This window comes from Zootoca vivipara, chromosome 6, assembly GCF_963506605.1.
Source record: "Zootoca vivipara chromosome 6, rZooViv1.1, whole genome shotgun sequence".
NCBI lineage: Eukaryota > Metazoa > Chordata > Lepidosauria > Squamata > Lacertidae > Zootoca > Zootoca vivipara.
In genome coordinates this window covers 84,473,681-84,495,006 of record NC_083281.1, presented here as the reverse complement: position 1 = coordinate 84,495,006, position 21,326 = coordinate 84,473,681, and the positions used below count along the sequence as shown (strand labels likewise).

Sequence of the window (21,326 nt, the reverse complement as noted above, 5' to 3'; positions counted from 1 at the left end):
GGGCATCCAGCAGGGAGCCATGGGGGGGGGGGAAATTAAAGGATGCTCCTCTTCCCCGCTCCCATGATAAACTCTTGAGTCCATATAGCTGCCTGCACTCCAAGAAAGGGTGCTTGTCTTTCTCATCCTGAAAGTGACTGGGATAATTTGTGTTTTTTTATTTAAACCAAAGTGAGTCTCTCTTATCACCCCATCATTCTGCATGTTCTCTTTGGCGATAATAATAATTACTATAATTTATATTGCACCACCAGCATGCACTGTACTTTATGGAGTGCCAGGAATTTGTAATCTAAAATTCCGTATGGACAGAGCATGTAAGTGGCCAACCCAAATTAAACTGAGATGTTTGCAAAGCTTATTTCTTACTGGTGCTGGCGTTGTTTACTAGCCTGGTGTATGTGACTCATTCAGGCGTCTTAGTGGTGGAGGGACATGGACCTGATACTACAATTTGTCCTATCAGTGCTGTGAGGTAGGTTAGGCTGAGGGATGGTGATTGGCCCAAGATACTCTACTGAGCTTCATGGCTGAGTGGAGGACATTTGGAACTGGATCACTCAGTCCTGAGTTTTGACATTACCAGCCCTGTATTTCAGCATTTGCTTAGTCACCCAGGGTGAAAAGACATTCTATGTAGGTGAGTACATGGAATTCTATGCAGGCAAGCGAGTGAGCTGGTGGAAGATTGCTCCCACCAGCCTGCTTGGTTTCCATATTGGAAGAGAAGCTCCTTCTTTCTTGGCCAGCATGGTTAAATGGTGGACTGGCAGAACGCAGAGGGAACATAGCTGCCAAGTTATCCCTTTTTTACAGGGATTTTCCCTTATGCTGAATAGGCTTCCTTGCGAGAAAAGCGAAAACTTGGCAGCTATGAGAGGGAAGGACCACTCCATTTCCTCTCTGGCATGCTAGCACAAGCCCCTTCCACTTCAACCAGCCTTAAACCCAAAATGAGCTGGCAGCAGAAGGACATTGTCATCCATCTTTTCTCTCTGGTAAAATTTTTGGTTGTTTTTGATAGCCTTCCAAGAGAGTTGGCCTTGTGTAGAAGGCTGCTTTAACCACTTATACCTGGCCAGAAAGGCATGCAGGTAGTTTTTAACTTTCCACAGGCTATTTAGAGCTAATGAGCTCCTCAGTCAAGGTCAGTGGGTGGAGACAAGGGTGGAGTCTCTGAGGTTGTGGGAGGAGCCCTGACACACGCACCATTGTTATTTTTGACACTCTGGAATTGCTCATTGTGAACAGGCTCATAAAACGGTTGTAGATCTCGTTTCTGTTCTCTTTGTGTATCTACTGGAGGGAGGTGGGATTAGAAGAAAAAGAAAACGTGCCCCAATCCTTTCCAGTGTTGTTAAAAGTAAAGAAAGAAAGAAAGAAAGAAAGAAAGAAAGAAAGAAAGAAAGAAAGAAAGAAAGAAAGAAAGAAATGCTATTCCTCGAGGGGAAAATGTAAAGAAGAAGTAACACCTGGAAAAAAGATAGTTGGATTTGCAAAACTGTGTTGTGCTGCTGGAATATGACAACGACAACGACAAAACACACACAGAGAGAAAAATAGGAAGGACAGTGGGGGTGGGGAGCCCTTGCTTCATGCATATGGAGGTTTTTTCCTGGAAAAAATGGTATTTTAATGCTTTCTATTAAATTGGGACTAAAAGTGGTGTCTTAATTTGCATGCATTAGCATATTTGCATATAGATCACTGAAATGGTGGATGAGCAAAGAGCCTATAAATGAAAAATCTTTTAAAGGCACAGGCTGCTCATTTTTTAAATATATTTTGTTAAGGTATCAAAAAACCTAGCATTGCCCTATTTTCCTGCCAACCTTCTATTCCTTTTTCTTGAGCGGGTGGGGAAAACTCATCTCGTTCCCTTGCTTGGTTGGTTTTGTGTATGATTTTTCTTTAAAAAAAGAAGTAAAAGACTGTTTGGATGTGTGTTTCATGAGGCTTTATGGAAAAGACAGATCTTTTTTCAAAAGCTCATTTGATGGAAGAATTTCAGTCACTTTGTATAAGCCAGAAAGAATTGCCTCCCACAGCCAAACTACCCGTTTGCATAGTTCCACCTGGGTGTCAAAGAGAGGACCTTGTCTGACAAGGTGGCCTGAAACTCTTTTTAAATAAATAAAAATCGCAAGAGTTTCTCAAACTTAGCTGAATACTATCTATCTATATCTATCTATCTATCTATCTATATCTATATCTGTAATATATAGTGAGACACGGGGGATTAAAGTATATTGCACTTCTTTCATGACCTTAAGGTCTAGAAACTTTATACTTCAGATAAATCCCTGATTCGTTTGCCTAATTCTGGCAGTGGGATATGCACAGCAATGCATTTGGCTAAGTAGGTATACTGTGGGGTGATTGTAAAAAGGGCAGAGGTAAAGGATATAGCCTCGTTTCTCGTCACAGGACCAATTTATGGCAATCTAGCTGCAGACCAGCCATCTGCACCCAAGGTTTCAGTCATATGCATGCTAAACCTCCAAGTGAGTTTCATTTAGCTCAACACGGCTCTGAATTTGGGAGGGGCTCATGGGTTGAGCACCTGCTTTGCATGCAGAAGGTTCCAGGTTCAATCCCCAGCACCTCCTGTCTGTTAAAAAGATCTCAGGTGCCAGGTGATGGGGAAGACCCTGTACCCAAAGAGCTGCTTCAAGTCAACGGTAGTGCTGACCTAGATAGACTCCATGACTGGTTTCAGAGTATAGCAGCCCGCTGTGTACCTCTGAGCAGGCATGGGAAGGATTATGCTGTAAGCCGGTGAGTGAAAATAAATAAATCTTGGGGCTTAACTGCCCTGTCCCTCTTGAAACAATTGCCCTTGACTCTAGTGAGGGGGAAGAACTCTGCACACAGCCAGAGGCCCTCTCCCTTTTTATTGCTTCATGCTGAATTCCTGAGAGCTGCTTCCCAGGCTGCTGAGTCCTGTCCCAGATTCAGTCCCCAGGAACCAAGGCTAGCCCTCTCCGAAGCATCACCTTGGCAATATCTACCCAGTATATTGACCTGGAAGGTTGGCTGCAGCAGGAGGGGGGCAGGGGCACACTTCTCTTCTTGCCGGGTGCTTTGAAACTCAGTGGGTGCGGTTAATGGCCTCATGTTTTGGGATGAATGAAAAAGTTGAGTGCTGGGCAAGGGGAGGAGTCCGTGCATCACCGCTAATGAAGATCGGAAGCCGATTGAATGGCGCAAGGTGCTCAGCCATCAGGTTGTGGAAACAAAGGGGGGGTTGGGGGGCAAAGGGGGGAATGGGGCGGGGAGGGGGCTAATGGAAGCCGTTTTCAGTTGAAGCGGATGTCGTATTGATTGCCGCGTGTCTATATTTATATATATGATCGAGTGTATAAACTTCAGCAGATGTACGGCGCATAGATAAATAAAATGCATACTGAAAAATTAATGAAATGGGCACGCAAATCCACCACCATCGATCATGACGGCTGCCTGAACCGCGGGGGCATTTCTTCTCCTTTTTCCACTTTCACGTAAGCTTTTTATGATGTTGTTTTTTCTTAAGCATGAAGAAAGTTGCAATGGAGGAAACAAGGAACGGAAAGTAGAACCCACTGCGTCTTGAGAAATTTCTCAGGATGGGACTGCCTGAACTTTGCAATTTAAAGATCATCTCCAGTGCTGTTAAAAATGAAATATTGGTGGGATGTTTGTCAGTTGGGGGCCTTCCGGAGTCCTTTAAGCAGAAGATCTTTCCCTACCCTCGATCTCCTCGAGGGTGGATTTTAAGCAAGCAAAGCACAGCTCACTTTGACCAGGAATCAGTGCAGTTTGAACATGCTGCAAACACTGTCTGGCTTCTTCTGACCACTCTCTCTGGATTGTGAGGCTGCAGGAGTGAGCCAAAGTACCCAGAGAAAGTTTTAAAGGGTGGGTCAGACTAAAGACCCATTTATTCCAGCAACCTGTTTTCCCACGGTGACCGGTCAGGTGGCTCAGGGATGTCCACAGGCAGGGCATGAAGACAAGAGTTCTCCCTCACTTTTGCTTAGAAGAAGCTGGATTCAGCTAAAGGCCCATCTAGGAAGGCATACCATTTTAGGGGGTGAAACATAATTTTTGCAAATTTCATCAGTAAGGGGTCTTAAAAATAAGTCTAGGATGTGAGGAATTCAAAGCAGCTATTATTTTTGTGATTGGACACACATTTGGACAGTCTTGGATAGTCTACATTTGATGTAGAAACACATAAACTGCTTTTGGAAAACCAACAAATATTAATTTTACCTTCTGAAAATGTCAGGTAATGCTAAATAATAATAATGATAATGCTCATAAATAAAAATAATATTAACACATTACTGCAACTACTTGCCAATCATTTTTAATGATTTCTATGCAATTTTGTGCACATCATACCTACCAAGGAAAACTAAATCATGTAAATTTAAACAAAATATCTTTTGAATTCCCAAGCCTTGTTACAACTTTTTAGCACCCCTCATTTTTTGAGTTTGAAAGTTGGGAAATTCAACACACCTTACCCATCCAGTCCAGCATCCTTTTCTCACAGCAGCCCACCAGATGCCGATCAGATGTCCCAGGTGGGATAGCTCAGTCAGTAGAGCATGAGTCTCAGGGTCGTGGGTTTGAGCCCCATGCTGGGCAAAAGATTCCTGCATTGCAGGGGATTGGACTAGAATAGATGACCCTTGTGGTCCCTTCCAACTCTACAATTCTGTAATTATAGTCATGTGGCAAAGTTCTTCCTTTTGACTGTCCTGCATTTCCCACCATTCAACGTCATTGGATGGTCCTGGGTTCTAATATTATGAGGAGAGAAGGAAACCTCTCCCTTTTCACTCTCTCCACAGTATGCATTGTATTATGCACCTCTGCCATGTCGTCTCCATACAATTAAAAAAACAAACTTAAAAAGCCTGAGGCATTGTAACCTTTCCTTTAGGAGAGTTGTTCCAGACCCCTGTCTCTATCCTTTAGCACAGGCAGGAAGTGGAAAGGGGTGCCTGGCAGAAAATGTTACAGCACCATCACAAATGCTACTGCTCCCAGTTTTCTGTTTGGGGAATCAGCGTGTTAAACCTTACACAAGAATTGATGGTAGCTTACCGACTAAGAGATTGAGTCCATAGGCTCCCAGTTCAAATATGGCCCCGACAATGAAATCCCATTATTGTTGTTGTTGTTGCTAATTTATATATCGCCCATCTGACTGGGTTGCCCCAGATAGGAGGGAAATAAGTGATCTACCTTACAGGATAGTTTTAAGGGTTACTTGCAAGTTAATGTATGTGTCACACTTGGAAAGCATAGTGTAGTTGCTGATTATTACTTCCTGGTAACATCTTGGTTTTTATTATCTAAGTTTGTTCTTTAAATCAAAGTTTTTGATTCTTGATTGTGTTATACTGTTGGTTAAAATGAAATGGTTATTGATACTGCATATTGTGAACTGCTTTGAGTGCAAATGTCTCTGGAGAAAGTGGCACATAAATATTAAATTCCCTCTCCACAGAGGTCCATCAGGCACCTTCATTGTACAGCATTCATCATATGCTAAAAACGCACCTCTTTACCCTGTTTGAATATCTATCTATCTATCTATCTATCTATCATCTATCTATCTATCTATCTATCTATCTATCTATCTATCTATCTATCTATCTATCATCTATCTATCTATCTATCTATCTATCTATCTATCTATCTATCTATCGGAAAGAGAGAGAGAGAGACTCACTCTAGTTACTGTAATTTGTTTTTAATGCTGTATTTTAAATTGCTGTAATCTTCTGGTGAAGAGCTGTGATAATAATAACGATAATAATAAGAATAATAATAATCATCTAAGAAAGAGTTTGCAAAAGAATAAATTCAGGAGTGGTATTAGAAAAGAGTAAGTAAACATAGCAGTAATACTGTATCAGACTATCACAAAGTCAACGGATCTGTTCCCCTTTTAGAATTTGTAACTTTTGAGAAGGCAAGGGCATGTTAGCCCATAATGGCCAGTGCTATCAAATCTGAAGGAGGCGCGAGACAGAAGGAATGGCATGTCCTGTGAACAACATGCTGAAATGGTCTGTCTTGTGTCTGGTGGCTGGGGCCCGAGATTCAGAGGCAGTCCTAGGGAAAGGGACCTGCCTGCCCTTTGCAAATCCCAGCTCCCGTGGGAGAGGGAGGGACGGTGGTGTCGCATAATACACACCACAACAGCTTTATTTTTAGTTCTCTCCCCCCCCCCTTGTTGTTAATTGTGCCTCCATTGTGAAGGAGCAATGCTCCTGTGTTCCATAAGGGTCACAGAGAGTTTAATAGAGCAGCCAGTGGCTCCTTGTTAGGGGCAGCCGCTGACCTCCTCCCCGGGTCCTGTGGAATCTCTGAAACGCACAGGGCCTTTTGCTATGCTGTGTGTTTGCCTTGTTCCTGACGGCTGTGTCAGAAACTGGCACCTGTGCAATCCCCCCCCCCCCCGGGCAGATCATGTGAGCACATAGGGTGCTTGCTTGTGGATACGTTCTGCAAGAATTCGGCTGCTTTCCAGTTCTGACGTGCTGGTTTCCCACACACATGCCCTAACAGCAGAGGTAGTGGGGCCCATTAAAAAATAAATGGTTCTGTCATATAATGGCACCATTTCAAAATGGGCTTTTGTTCTTACTTTTCTAGAGGCAAACCTTTCCCTCACTTTCATTTGCTGCCTTATTTTATCCCGTTTTTGTCATGCCACTCCAACGAGGTCATCCAAATCATGCCGTATAATTTTCTGATCCTCATATGCATTGACAATTCCTTCCATTTTTGTGTCGTCAGCAGATTTTGGCAGCTTCCTGTTTACACTCCTCCTCCCTTCTCCAAGGTCACTAATGAAAGTATGGGGAGAAAAACTGTTCTCTTGGTGTAATCCTTGAAGAACTCCACTGTTTTAACCTCTGAGCAAGTCAAATATTTGTCCTTGTGCAGAGCTTCTTTATCTTCATTTCTAACTACAATAGTTATTTGCTACTTCTTTTTACTGTTTGTATTAATTACTTTAATAAGTTACCTCCCTCCCATTCTTGCTTTATATTGAGTTTTCCAGGTGTATGTGTCGTATGCTTTTTTTTTTTAATGTACATTTTGCAGCCTCTCAGCGCAGGCCCACGCTTCTAAAGCTGTGTTTGCCAAAGCCAGTAGTACAATTTTTGCAAAAGCCATTTTCTGTTAACAGTATCCACTGAGCAATCTGCATATTGGAGTGTCTGAAGTTTCATTGCAAAGGGTGGCATTCCTTAGCAGGCTTTCCTGGAGAGAAGTTCTGTGGAACTCAATGGGGCTTGCTTGTGGAAGAGTCATACCTGCCAAGTCCGGGTCGTAAATATCCGGGATCGGCAGCGCGCGCATGACCGGAAGTTGCGTGACGCAACTTCTGGTGGCGCTTCGCCCTTCTATGGGCACCAGAAAATGGCGGCGCCAGCGCCGGAAGTCGCTTCCGCGCATGGCCGGAAACACGTAAAAGCGACTTCCGGCGCCGGCGCCGCCATTTTCTGATGCCCATAGAAGGGCAAAGCACCACCGGAAGTCGCGTCACGCGACTTCCGGTCATGCGCGGAAGCGACTTCCGGCGCCAGCGCCGCCATTTTCTGGTGCCCATAGAAGGGCAAGCGGCACCAGAAAAATGGCCGGGTAATTAGGGTTGCTAACAATTGCATTCGCCTCCACTCATAGCTGCCAAGTATCCCGATTTAAGGGACAATACCGGGATTTTTCGCTAAACGGGAGACCGCCGGGAAACGCTAAGAAAAAAGGGGTTTTCCCGGCGGATACGGGATACTTGGCAGCTATGGGAAGAGTTCACCGTCAAAAGCTGATCAGAGTGTAAAACACAGAACCCCCCAAACAAGACAGCAGGGAGGACTTTGCCCCAGTGTTCCAAAGATGCCTAGAGAAGAAAAAAAGCAAAGAAGTCTTTAGGCTTGTGTTTTCCTTCATTTGGGCACCACCCCAGAAAAAGCTCTCTCTTCAGGAGCCAGTTCCCAGACCTCAGAAAATGAAAGTGCTCAGAGAAGGCCTTTTAGGCGGATCTCAACAGACAGGGAGGAACATAGAAAGCTGCTATTGGTCCACCTAGTTAAGTATTGCCAACACTGACTGGCAGCAGCTCTACCGGGTTTCAGCCCTACCTGGAGATGCCATTGGAAATTGAACCTGTGGCCTTTTGCATGCAAAGGGCTCATGCACCATGGCTAGGTTCATGCAGGAGAAGGCACTTGTTTTAGGTAATTGCAATAAAGCATGGCTTAAAGCTTTGACATGGCAAATTCCTCAAGAAAAGCTTAGAGACTATTCTAAAGGCTAAGAGGGCTGTGGTTAGCAGGTCCTCTCTGCGCACTGAGAAGGCCTTAGATCTCAGTGCTACCTGTTGGGCTTTCCAAAGCAGTTGTTTGAAACATTTAAACGTACTGAATTTTCGCAGTAATCTCAAAATCCTGATTTAGGCATTTATGAGACTGCAGGACCTTAAGACTTTGGGGGGGGGGGTCTTACAGCACAGGGAGGGGTTAATGGGGGGAGGGGGTGACCCTTTATGCAGGCAGGATCCAGCTTTCCAGGTTTAAACCACCACTTTGAACTGTGCCCAGACCCCAACTGCTAGCAACCAGTGCTGCTTTTTGAGCATGAATGTAATGTAGTGCCGGTGAGGAATTTGATGCAAATGCACAATGACCTACAGTCTGGTGCATGTTCTCTCAGAAGGGAGTCCTACTGTGTTCAGTGGTGCTTACTCCCAGGTAAGCAAGTGCAGAGTTGCCACTTCAGCACCATCTCTTATCAAGGACAAATGGTGTTGCCACCAAAATGTGGCTATTTGGCAGGGAAGCTTGGCCTGCTCTGTCCTAATTTCCAGTGCCGCAAAGGCCACTTCAGGGTCTGGTATATTGGAGGAATGTGGGCTGAAGGTCTCTGTTGGCCCTGCAGATGTTGCTGAACTGAGAAAACATGCTCAGGAGTGCTGGGAGTTGCAGTTCAGCACTACCTGGAAAGCCAAAGGTTCCCCACACCTGCTGTAAGGGACTGTTCCTGTGACGGACGCTTCCACACCAAGACCGAGGGTGATGGCCTTGCTTTGGAGAAGAGCTAGGCCTCTGACCTCCTACACCGGACCAAACAGTGCCTATTTTTCGGCGCTGCCATTAAATTCTCTGGAAGTAGAAACTTCAGGAGCCCCAAGGTGGTGAGGTCAAGAAAATACGCAAAACGAGCGCCGAGGAGACGGCACTGTGCGCTGTGCTGTCTTTGATACTTTCTCCTTCTCCTGCTTCTCCTGCGCCCCCCTCCCTATCTTTCTCCTGGTGTTTCCAAGAGACTCTTGTCGGCTTGAAAAGCTGTGTAGGCCCACGGCGGCTCAACCTTTTCCTCTCCCCGAGCCCCGGTCTAATCAACCCCTATAATTTATGCAGAAAATATGATTTATATTTAATTTCACCACACTTGCATTGTTAATTTGAGATGTAATTAACCCGTCGCTATGACAACTAATTTCGTGATGCCGTAAATTACCACCGTCTTTTCATCAAAATTCAGTTAGTTTGGCTCCTGTGTGCAATGTACTGATGCAATTAGGTTGCTCAGGGCAACCCAAAAGTCTTCCAATTTCTTTTGTGTAGCTGCAGTGGGGCAGAAGGCTTTTTCTGGTGCCGTTATCCCAAAGTCCTGTTTTCTTTTCTTTGGGAAAGGGAGCCGGAGCGCGCTGCAAGAGTCTCCATCTCGGAGGGAAGTGTGCGGCGACACAGAGAGAGAGGGCCCTCTCCCTGGATCCCCCGCTTGCTCTCTCCTCTCCTCCCTCCTAGCTTGCTGGCTTCTGTAATTGTTTTTAAATGCTTTCTTCCCCATTGAATGTGTATGTGACCCACCATTTGTCCCAGCCACACTTGCTCCTTCTCATTGAAATGTTTGACTTTAAGACTTTTGCTCCGCAACCTCAAGAAATAACCTGTCCTGACCCGTCCAGCGACTGCATCCCTCCGAATCTTTTATATAATACATTTTAACACCCCTCCCCTCAAACTCCCGTTTTCTTTCTTCCGCTCACAGATCTAGAACTTGTTTATATAGATTTTTTTTCCTCTTTCCTGCCCCCCTTCTTTATTTAAAACAAAAACCCTCTGTGTTGCTTTTGTCACGTTAATTCCCATTTTGCCAACACCAGGGGCCCAGGCAGACGAGTTACTAAGGAACACAAAATTTTAATTAGTGTATTTTAATCATTCAGGCTTTCCGAGCTAATCCACAGACCCTGGAGAATTCCCGAGATGCAGCTCTGCTCTGCTTTACCATTTATTGTTGAGTCTATTATAATTACTGTTAGCAGGTGGGGACTGGGAGATGTTTATTATGAGTTTTTCATCTTTAGTATAATTACCGAAAAAAACAAAATAAAACGATGTCAGTGCGTTATGTTTTCCTAGAGATATATTTTTTTTCTAAAAAAAGAAAGGGGAAAAACATATATATATTTAAAAGTGTGTGTGCCTGCGTCTGTGTGTGTGTGATAGGTATGTATTTTTCCCGCGCTTTCCTGGAAAGCATTGCTCAATTAGTGGTGCTGCTTAAATAATTTATTTGTCTTGTCAAAACAGTGAAAACTGGCACCAGCTCCCATTTCTGCAGATTTAAAATAATAATAATAATGATGATGATGATTTCCAAAACTTTTGTTACATGTTTATAAACGAGAAGGCCAAGCGTCTTCAATGGATGAGTACTGGGGTGAAGATCAGAGGCTTAAAAGGTATCAAAAGTATCAAAACAAAGCCTGTTTGGGGCTGCAGACGCCCATAGCAGGATGTTCAACCTCCGCTTTCTAAGCGAATGTGCTTCTGAATGCTAGCTGCTGGAAACTGCAGGGTGGGAGAGCTCTGCTGCGCTCAGGTCCAACAGGCAGGGAGGAGTGGACTTTGGTAATCTTTGGCAATATGGCGCCCTGAGCGAGGCCAAAATTTGCCGCCTCCAAGTGGATCTTCTCAATTATGGGCCTTCTCAATTTGCGCCTCCTCAGCTCAATGCCCTGTGCAGAGGAACAGTCCGCACCGCCATAAATCTGGCACTGATGTGGGCTTCTCCTTGGGTGTCTGGATGCCACTGTGAGATCAGGACACTGGAGCAGATGGGGCACTGGCTGGCCTGATCCAGCAGGGCTCTGATGTTCTTCCCGTACTCTTCCAGTAGAGCTGGAAGGGGGTTATCTAATCCAACCCCTTGCAATGCAGCAGTCTTAACTAAAACATCCATGATAGATGGCCACCCAGCCCCTGTTTTAAAACCAGTGAAGAAGAGCCCACCACCAGCCGAGGGAGTACACTATCAAATGGCTCTTACCATCAGAAAGTCCTTTCTTATGTTTAATTGGAATCTCCTTTCTTGTAACTTGAAGCCATTGGTTCGGGTCCTACCCTCTGGAGCAGGAGAAAACAAGCTTGTTCCATCTTCCATGTGATGGTCCTTTAGATATTTGAAGATGGCTATCATATCTCCTCAGTTTCCTCTTTTCCCTACTAAATATACCCAGCTCCTTCAACCATTCCTCATAAGGCTTGGTTTCCAGATCCTTGATCATCTTGGGTGCCCTCCTCTGCACACATTCCAGCTTGTCAATATCCTCTTTAAATTGTGAAACCCAGAATTGGACACAGTACCCCCGGTATGGTCTGACTAAGCAGAATAGAACGGAACTATTACTTCCTTTGATCTGGCAACTGCGGTGGTACCTCGGGTTACAGACGCGTCAGGTTACAGACGCTTCAGGTCACAGACTTCGCTAACCCAGTAATAGTACCTTGGGTTAAGAACTTTACTTCAGGATGAGAACAGAAATCGTGTGGCGGCAGCGCGGTGGCAGTGGGAGGCCCCATTAGCTAAAGTGATACCTCAGGTTAAGAACAGTTTCAGGTTAAGAGTGGATATTCCTGCGTATAAGACTACTTTTTAACCCAGGAAAATCTTCTCAAAAGTCGGGGCTTGTCTTATACGCCGAGTTGTATTTCTTATATGGCAAGTATATCCCAAACTCTATATTTTAACTGGAAAAGTTGGGAGTCGTCTTATGCGCCCAGTCGTCTTATATGCCGGAATAGGTAAGTTCTTAACCCGAGGTACCACTGTATACTTATATGGATGTAACCTAGAATAGCACCAGCTTTTTTTGCTGCTGCATCACACTGTTGACTCATGTTAATTTGACTCTTTATCTCCCCCTTGATCTCCTGCTTCTCCTACATCTCCCCAATTTATTTGTTTATACCATTAACACCTTTTACTTTCTTGTTTTTCTAAAAAGCCAGCTTCCCGTGTTCTTAAGTCATTTTAATTGGAAACATTATACTCTGTACAACACCAGAATGTATGCACTCATATAATGGCACAGTAATACCATTTGTTAAATGTATCATGCATGCAATATTATAACAACTTTCTTAATATATTCTGGGTTGCATACAACTTAGTCTTACTCAGGGTAGACCCATCAAAAATGATGAACCTAAGTTAGCCATGATCGTTAACTCCAGTGGGTCTCTGAGCAGGTCTAGCACTGGGTACCGCCATGAATGAATGAATGAATGAATGAGGTATAGCTATCTATGTCTGTGTATATAGAGACATCAGCATTCCGCGGCTTATATATATTATGCTAACTAAGCCCATTCTGGCCCATTTTTCTTTTAGGTATTAATTTTATGTATTTATTTATTAAATTTCTATCCCACCCTTTTCCCCAGAGGCTCCCGTAATGTATTCTTTGCACAATTTCTTTTGCTCAAGGTAGAAAGGGCCAAAATGCATTGGAGCCCCACCTATAGGTGCTTCCACTCCACTCCTCCTCCCCATTCACAATTATTGAACAGACTGTGATGGTGGGTCATCTCTGCCTTGGCCTCTTCAACACCTGATACTTAGAACATCTCAAAACCTGACTTGCAGCCCTTGCAGCCTGCACCTCACTTCTGGCTGTCACAGGCATTAAGCCGGCAGTTGCCCTTATCCCATCGCCTCAGAAGTTGTACATGCCATGTGTTGGGGTGGCAAGGCCTTGCCTGAGGTGAAATAAGCTAGCCTCCATGGATCGAGTGCAAGGGAAACCTAGCATAGAGCACCTTGCACTACAGCCTCTCCAGACTCCACTAGCCTCTCTCCCTGTTCTACCCCTCCTTCCTCCAGCAACAGGTAGTTAAAAATAGGGGGCGTGCCCTCTCACCCATCCCCGCCACCGCCCATTTGTGTGTTTTTCCTCACATTGAGGCTGAGCCGAAATATTTCTTCCCTCCCTGGTGACGATTTTAAAGTTTTCTTGGGAAATTCCACATCTCTCGCATGAGTGCCAAGGCTCAGAGGTGGGGGAAGAGTTGGATGCATGGTGGTATAATAAGATCTGCAAGATTAAAGATTACTGTGCAAGCAACTCAGCACTTCAGAAGGCTATTCAGGATTCAGGACAGACAAAAGGAAGGACTTCTTCCCCCGCTGTGATAGCCACTAGCTTGGATGGCTTTAAAAGAGGATTAGAGAAATTCATTGATGATAAGGCTATCAGTGGCTACTAAACCTGTGGTTCTTCTACCACAATCAGAGGCAGTTTGCTCCTGAATATCAGTTGCTGGGGAGGGTGCTCTGGTGCCTGAATCTGGTTTGTGGGCTCCCCGTAATGGGCATCTGGTTGGCCACTGTGAGAACAGGATGCTGGACTAGATGGGCTTTTGGCCTGATCCAGCATGCTCGTATTGGGTTCTTATGAGCTGTAGTGTTGTATAGCAGGAAGCTTTGACCAGTTGAATGTCTGCTTCAGCTGCCCACTGCTAAAAGCACAGGAATCCTGCGGGGCAAGGGCATCTCTAGAAACAGTTCAGGAGACGTGTTCAGATCCCTTTAGCTTTCTCACTTCATGCTTTCCTGTGAGGGAGAAAGCTGTTAAAGCTCATCAGACATTTGCAAAATCTGATGGCATCGTGGATCGGGAAGGGTGCCTGCTTTGCTTGCAGAAGGTCCCAGGTTCAATCCCAAAGGGCATCTCCATGTCGGCCTGGCATTTTCCTCCCGTCTGAAACTCCAGAGAGTTGCTGCAAGTCAGTGTAGACAATATTGAGGAATTTCCTTTGTTCCTATCTGTGTTGCCCCAGCCCTGCTCCCTTAGGTTGCCAATGTCCTTCCTGGCCCAGCTTCTCAGGCTTTTTAATAGCAGCCTGTTTTTGCAGACAGTTATCCAGCAAGTCATGCTTTCCCCTCACCGCCTCCACCAAGCTTGGGCTGCTTTGTCACTCGTGTGCCTTGTTGGTGCTAAGATTGGGAGCAGCACAGGCAGAAAAGCTTTCATATCATCTTTGCCCTGTGGGCTTCACTTCTGCCGGCCTCCTCAGCCGATGGAGCCAGCCGTTCTCAATGGCAGGCCGTCAAGCAGAGCGGGACGTGGGGCGCGTGGAGGCCTGGAGCTTTCCTTTTGACCGCTTCCAAACTTTCCCAGCCTGGACGGGCCTGCGGCACTTCAAAGGGGACCCCCCTCCAGCCCCGCACACAGAGCCTTCCGCTGCTCCTTATTGAGTCTTCAAGCCCTGGCAGGGCACTCCATTAAAAAGCCATTTGGCTTTTGTGCCGGCTGCGCTTTCTCTCTCTCTCTTTCCCTCTCCCCCTGCCGCCACCACTGCCATTGCTGTGGCCTCCAGCCGCCTCCTGCTCATGCAGCCCTACCCACTGTTGGAAGGACTACGGACATAGTTTGCATCCTGGCAAAAAACCCGGTGGTCCCCATGGCAACTTAGTCAATCACTTATTCGGAGCAAAATAGGGGGGGGGCAGCACGTGTATTTATGAATTGCAGCCACCCATATCACCCGCTTGGGTTCAGGATTTCCCAGGAGTCTCCTTTTAAATACATAAAAAATCTAAACCACTACTCAATTTGCTTCTTTTTGTTCCTTGTTTCTCTTTGAGCCAGATCAGGGACGGGTGCAGGGAGAAAAACGCCTCTTTTTCACCTGTACTCCCCAAGTTGGCAACCAAAACTGCAGGTCACCAGCACTGACAACCCTTTAACTCTTGGCAGAAGTCCAGGGAGTGCCACCCTGGGCCTTCTTAACCTTTGCCCCTTCAAAGCAGCTGGCATGTTCCCCCTGAATTCCACCGTGTGCCACCTTGGCCCTCTGCCCATGGGGCACACATTGTATTCTCTCGGTGCTTGGCTTGGCGCTTTTACTTTTCAGTTTCTGGTGGGTTGGATTCGCCAAGCAAACTGGAACCGTGCCCGTGGGGGCGGGTGGGGAGGTGTGTATCTCAATTCCATGTCAGTGCCTGGCATGGGCGTCCAGAGGCCTCCTGAGCCTCCAACCCCTCCCTCTTGCTGGGCAGGGTGCCCAGGGGGGGGTTCAACTTCCTTCATGCTGCTTGGCTCAGTGCCTGTGGGTTATCTGAAGCCAGTGGTGCAGGGTGCAATGTACAGCCTCTCTCTCTCTCTGCCGTGGCAGCAACACCTAGTTGTTGTCCCTGGCAACCTTGTTCAATACCTGGTTGGCAGCCACCCTGGGGAGATGAGGCCATGATTTGTGCTAGGTTTAGGAAACGAGATGGGACGTGGGTGGTGCTGTGTGTTAAACCACTGAGCCTCTTGGGCTTGCCGAACGGAAGGTCAGCAGTTCAAATCCCTGCGACGGGGTGAGCTCCCGTTGCTCGGTTCCTGCTCCTGCCAACCTAGCAGTTCAAAAGCACATCAAAGTGCAAGTAGATAACTAGGTACCGCTCCAGCGGGAAGGTAAACGCCTTTTCCGTGCCCTGCTCTGGTTCGCCAGAAGTGGCTTAGTCATGCTGGCCACGTGACCCAGAAGTTGTACGCTGGCTCCCTCGGCCAATAAAGCGAGATGCACGCCGCAAACCCAGAATCGTCCATGACTGGACCTAACGGTCAGGGGTCCCTTTACCTTTACCTTAGGAAACGAGAAATCTGCCCTGCACAAAGCCAGGTCAATGTTCCACGTTCCTCAGTATTGTCTACACTGATTGGCAGCGACTCTCCAGGGTTTCAGGCAGGGAACGTTCCCATCCCAAACTGAAGATGGAAAGGAGGGAACCTGGGACCTTCTGCATGCAGAGCAGGTGCTCTTCTGCTGATCTACAGTCTTCCTTTCATTCTGCTTGGCAAGGTGTATCCTCCCCTTTTGAAACTGCGAGAGGCAGGCCTTGCTTTCCGGGGAAAAAAAACTTCCTGCATGCTTCAAGGCTGTGTGGGGAGCTGCTTCGGGCTCTCTCCCCTACCATCTCCCAGGTCGGCTACAGTTTTCTGCATCTTGGTGAAAGGGTTAAACATGCATTGGTGGTTATCATTCACCTTTCCGTTGTGGTTATAGTTCTGGCATATCCAGTGGTCTTCCTCATTCTTACCTCCGTTTCACAATGCCCTACTGGGCTATGTGATTGGTACACTCATTTTATGACTGGGAACTGAGGCTGAGAGGTGGTGGTTTGCTTTGGGTTTCAAATACTGATCCATAGCCACCTCATGCATGACTTTCCCCTATGCTGGCAAAGCTGTAGGACAATAATTCCATGTACATCATCCTAATTGTCTGTGAAACAAACCCCATGTACTTCACCCTCTTCACTGCATGTGTGTTCTTTCCCAAGAGGAACAGAGCAAGCTGCCTTATATTGAGGCAGACCATTTCCCCATCTAGATCAATATTGTCAACACTGCCTAGCAGCAGCTCTCTGGGTTGTCAGTGAGGGAATATTCCCAGCCCTACCTGAAGATGCCAAGGATTGAGCATTGGGCCTTCCACATATACATAATGTGCTCTGCTACTGAACCACGTTCCTCCCCCTGATCAGCGGTTGGCAGAGAGTTTCTTGTGTTTGCATACATGGTAGTAATTTAGGTAGGTATATGGTAAAGCATTTAAAGAAAGTATCCAACACTGTGGTAAACAGTTAGCAAATTAAACATAAAAAGCTTTATGCTGGTTGGAAGTTTTAACATTCTGAAAGACGAACAACATTTGTATGCCCTCAAATGCTACCATTGAAGGCCAGTTGTTACTAAGGGGGGTGGTAATGAACCTCTTTCAAAGGAGATTGTATTTTGTTTGCATTCTTTCTTTGTTGCCAAGCATATTTGCTCAGTAGCAAACCCTGCTATGTTTTTAAAAAATCGCTTCCAGTAGCACCTTAGAGACCAACTAAGTTTGTCATAGGTATGAGCTTTTGTGTGCATGCACACGTCTTCAGATATCTGAAGATGTGTGCATGCACACGAAAGCTCATACCTATGACAAACTTAGTTGGTCTCTAAGGTGCAGGTTTCTTTGTTTTGTTCCGACTACGTCAGACCAACACAGCTACCTACCTGCTATGTTTAGTGGAGCTTACTCCTTAGTAAAAGTGTCTCAAGACTCCAAATGGAATCCAAATATCTTTGAACAGAATAATGTTGTGATGGGTTTAGCATTCTGTGGATGATCTTCTCTCTCTCTCTCGACCATTTGCATCCAACTAAGTTATACTAAGTTATACTCTTTGAAAATAATTAACCTAAAACAGTCATGGCCGTTAATTTCAAGGGGTCTGCTCTGAGAAGGATTAACATTGGATACAATACTATATTTTTAAATGGTCCCACCAGATACCCATGGTTCCCCGCAACATAAGAGCCTTCTGGATCGGGGGGGCTTTGGGGTCAGGGGAGGGGGAGGAGGACAGAAATCCAAGTATAAAATGGACCATCTCTGACTGTTCACATACATGGGATACTTCTGTGGCAGGGGAGGACCCATGTGGGTGGGTAGGAAGGAGGTGGAAAAGGTGTTTATGTATGTACCGTTTTTTTGTTGTTTTTTTGTATTCTGTAAAATTAATAAAAAGTATGTTTTAAAAAAAAAAGAGCCTTCTGGATCAGGCCAATGGCCCTTCTAGCCCAGCATCCTGTTCTCATAGTGGCCAGCCAGATGCCTTAATAGGAAGCCTGCAGGCAGGACCTGAGCACAAGAGTAGTTTTCCCCAGTTGTGATTTCCAGCTACTGGTATTCAGAGAGATTTCCATAGTTTATGCAGTGTGTGAAGAAGTCCTCCCTTTTGCCTGGCCCGAATCCTCCAGCATTCACTTTCATTGGATCCCATCAGTGAGTTACACACACTCTCTTTAAATGTGTGCAGCAAAATATTGCATATGACATATGCTTCATCATTTGGGGGGGGGGTTCTTGACTCCACTCCCAATACTCTATATACCCGGTTTATCCTGCTGTTCCACTTCTGTACTTGGAAGCAACGCCAGCCAAGGGTTCCCCTGTTCCTGCTGTGGATTATCTACCAACAGGTCTTTCTCAGGTGGTGCTTATTGCTTCTTTGCCCATGTGCCTCTCCATCTTTCCTCCAGGCGACTGAGAGGAAAAGCTCTTGGAGGGCGAGAATGTTAAGAATGTGGTCATGTACAGAGCTGGCACTGCACCCATCCACCTTCTGTTTGCAGTGCCAATGCTTAACAAAGTTGTTGGCAAGGCTCCCTGTGCCTCCCGCCACCCCCTTCCTCCCCCTTGTTTACCGTGGGTTGCCAGCATGCATGTCCAGAGGGGCACAGAAGGAATGCTGCCCAGAAAGAGAGACAAGGAATTTAGGGGCGTGTTGAGAGCTTAAATGACTGCCATAGTTGAGTTCAGGAGGATATAGATGGGTGGGGAGATGGCAAGAGTTGTGGTTCTTCTGAAGTCATTGATCTGCAAGGAGTGTGTGTGTGTGTGTGTGTGTGTTGTTGTTGTTGTTGTTGTTGTTGTTGTTGTTGTTGCATGCATATATGCATGCTAAGAGACTTTCGGCTTAATTTTCTATCTGCAATATGAAGAGAATAATACTGACCTACATGACATGGTGGTTCATAGAATCGTAGAGTTGGAAGGTACCCCCAAGGATCATCTAGTCTAACCCCTATAAATGCAGGAATCTCAACTAAAGCATCTATGACAGATGGCCATACAAACTCTGCTTAAAAGCCTCCAAGGAAGGAGAGTGCACTCCCGATGTAGTCCATTCCACTGTTGAACAGCTCTTGTCATCAGAAAGTGCTTCTTGAGGTTTTGTCGGAATTGTTTTTTAAGTTACAAGAAAAGAGATTACTATGAAGCATCAGGAATAACTTTCTGGTGGTAATAGCTGTTCAGCAGTGGAAGGGACTCCCTCAGAAGTGGGCTTGGGCTCATGAAAGCATATGCCCTATTATATTTGGCAATTTCTGGCTCTGTGGTCTAAACCACAGAGCCTAGGGCTTGCTGATCAGAAGGTCGGCGGTTCGAATCCCCGCGACGGAGTGAGTTCCTGTTGCTCGGTCCCTACTCCTGCCAACCTAGTAGTTCGAAAGCACATCAAAGTGCAAGTAGATAAATAGGTACCGCTCCGGCGGGAAGGTAAACGGCATTTCTGTGTGCTGCTCTGGTTCGCCAGAAGTGGCTTAGTCATGCTTGCCACATGACCCGGAAGCTGTATGCAGGCTCCCTCGGCCAGTAAAGCGAGATGAGCGCCACAACCCCAGAGTCGTCTGCGACTGGACCTAATGGTTAGGGGTCCCTTTACCTTCACCTTTAAGGTGCCTAAAGATATGCTCAGATATGCTGATGACACAACCTTGATGGCAGAAACTGAGAGGAATTAAAGAACCTTTTAATGAGGGTGAAAGAGGAGAGCGCAAAATATTGTCTGAAGCTCAACATCAAAAAAACTAAGATCATGGCCACTGGTCCCATCACCTCCTGGCTAATAGAAGGGGAAGAAATGGAGGCAGTGAGAGATTTTACTTTCTTGGGTTCCATGATCACTGCAGATGGTGACAGCAGTCACGAAATTAAAAGACGCCTGCTTCTTGGGAGAAAAGCAATGACAAACCTAGACAGCATCTTAAAAAGCAGAGACATCACCTTGCCGACAAAGGTCCGTATAGTTAAAGCTATGGTTTTCCCAGTAGTGAGAAAAGTGAAGTAGTGGAAGTGGGAGCTGGACCATAAAGAAGGCTGATCGCCGAAGAATTGATGCTTTTGAATTATGGTACTGGAGGAGACTCTTGAGAGTCCCGTGGACTGCAAGAAGATCAAACCTCTCCATTCTTCAGGAAAATCAGCTCTGGAAGGACAGATCCTGAAGCTGAGGCTCCAGTACTTTGGCCACCTCATGAGAAAACTCAACTCCCTGGAAAAGACCCTGATGCTGGGAAAGATGGAGGGCACAAGGAGAAGGGGACGACAGAGGACGAGATGGTTGGACAGTGTTCTCGAAGCTACCAACATGAGTTTGAACAAACTGTGGGAGGCAGTGGAAGACAGGAGTGCCTGGTGTGCTCTGGTCCACGGGGTCACAAAGAGTCGGACACGACTAAACAACAACAACAACAAGGTGCCTAAAGACTCTTGATTATTTTTGCTGCAAGAGATTCACACACAGATTCACACACACACCCCTGCTGCCCGATTAATTTGAAGGGGACTTTTTCAATTGATTAAAAGTTTTATTTTTGAATTGGTTACTCTAACTACTTAATTAGCTCAATGTGGCTGCTCATTACAGTAGTAGTAGTAGTATTAATAATAATAATAATAATAATAATAATACATAAATGTGGGGAAGGGGTAGATGACCTAATAGCGTCAGGTCATATTGTGGCCCCCCACAATATTTTATTCAATTTGGCACCCCCGACTGAGATCCATCTCACGCAATATTCTTGTATTAGTTTACATTGGCAGAGGACTACGCAGATAATGAGGTGATAGAATGGACTTTGAGTTACAGGTGAGGAGTACTATTTCTGCAGGCTTCCCATGTTTCTGTATTTATTTATTTTAATCCCTGCAAATAGAACACTAGTACTTCAGGACAAAAGGTTCTGGCATACAGCTTTTTCTTCTTCTGAGTGCTGGTTTCCTATTTTTAAAAATGTTGGCCAGTGTTCAGAAAATGATTTATTGCCCACTCGGCCATTTGTACCACCATTCTGCTGAGCACGTTAATAGACCGGACTGCAAGTTATCGGCAGGGAAAGACCCCGTCTGCACTATGCATTTAAAGCATTACCATGCCACTTTAAACAGCTTCCCCCAAAGAATCTTGGGAACGATAGTTTGTCAAGGGTACTGAGAGTTGTGAGGAGACCCCTATGCCTCGCCCCCACCCCGACAGCTACTAAAGGCTCTTCCGCTCTTTTACCAGCACCAAATAATCAGGTGTGTCTCTGGCAAACTAGTTTGTAAACAGGGACTGTTAGGCACCATGTGACCACTTTGGGGAGGGAGAGGAAATGCGCTTACTCTGTGCTCAAAGGTACTCCTGTTACTTTGTGCACT

At 45.8% G+C, this 21,326-nt stretch overlaps 1 protein-coding gene across 9 annotated transcripts in view; it reads left to right on the top strand.

The window, feature by feature from the left end:
- Nucleotides 1–21,326, top strand: part of CASZ1 (castor zinc finger 1) — a 298,840-nt gene that overhangs the window by 89,880 nt on the left and 187,634 nt on the right. The window lies entirely within an intron of this gene.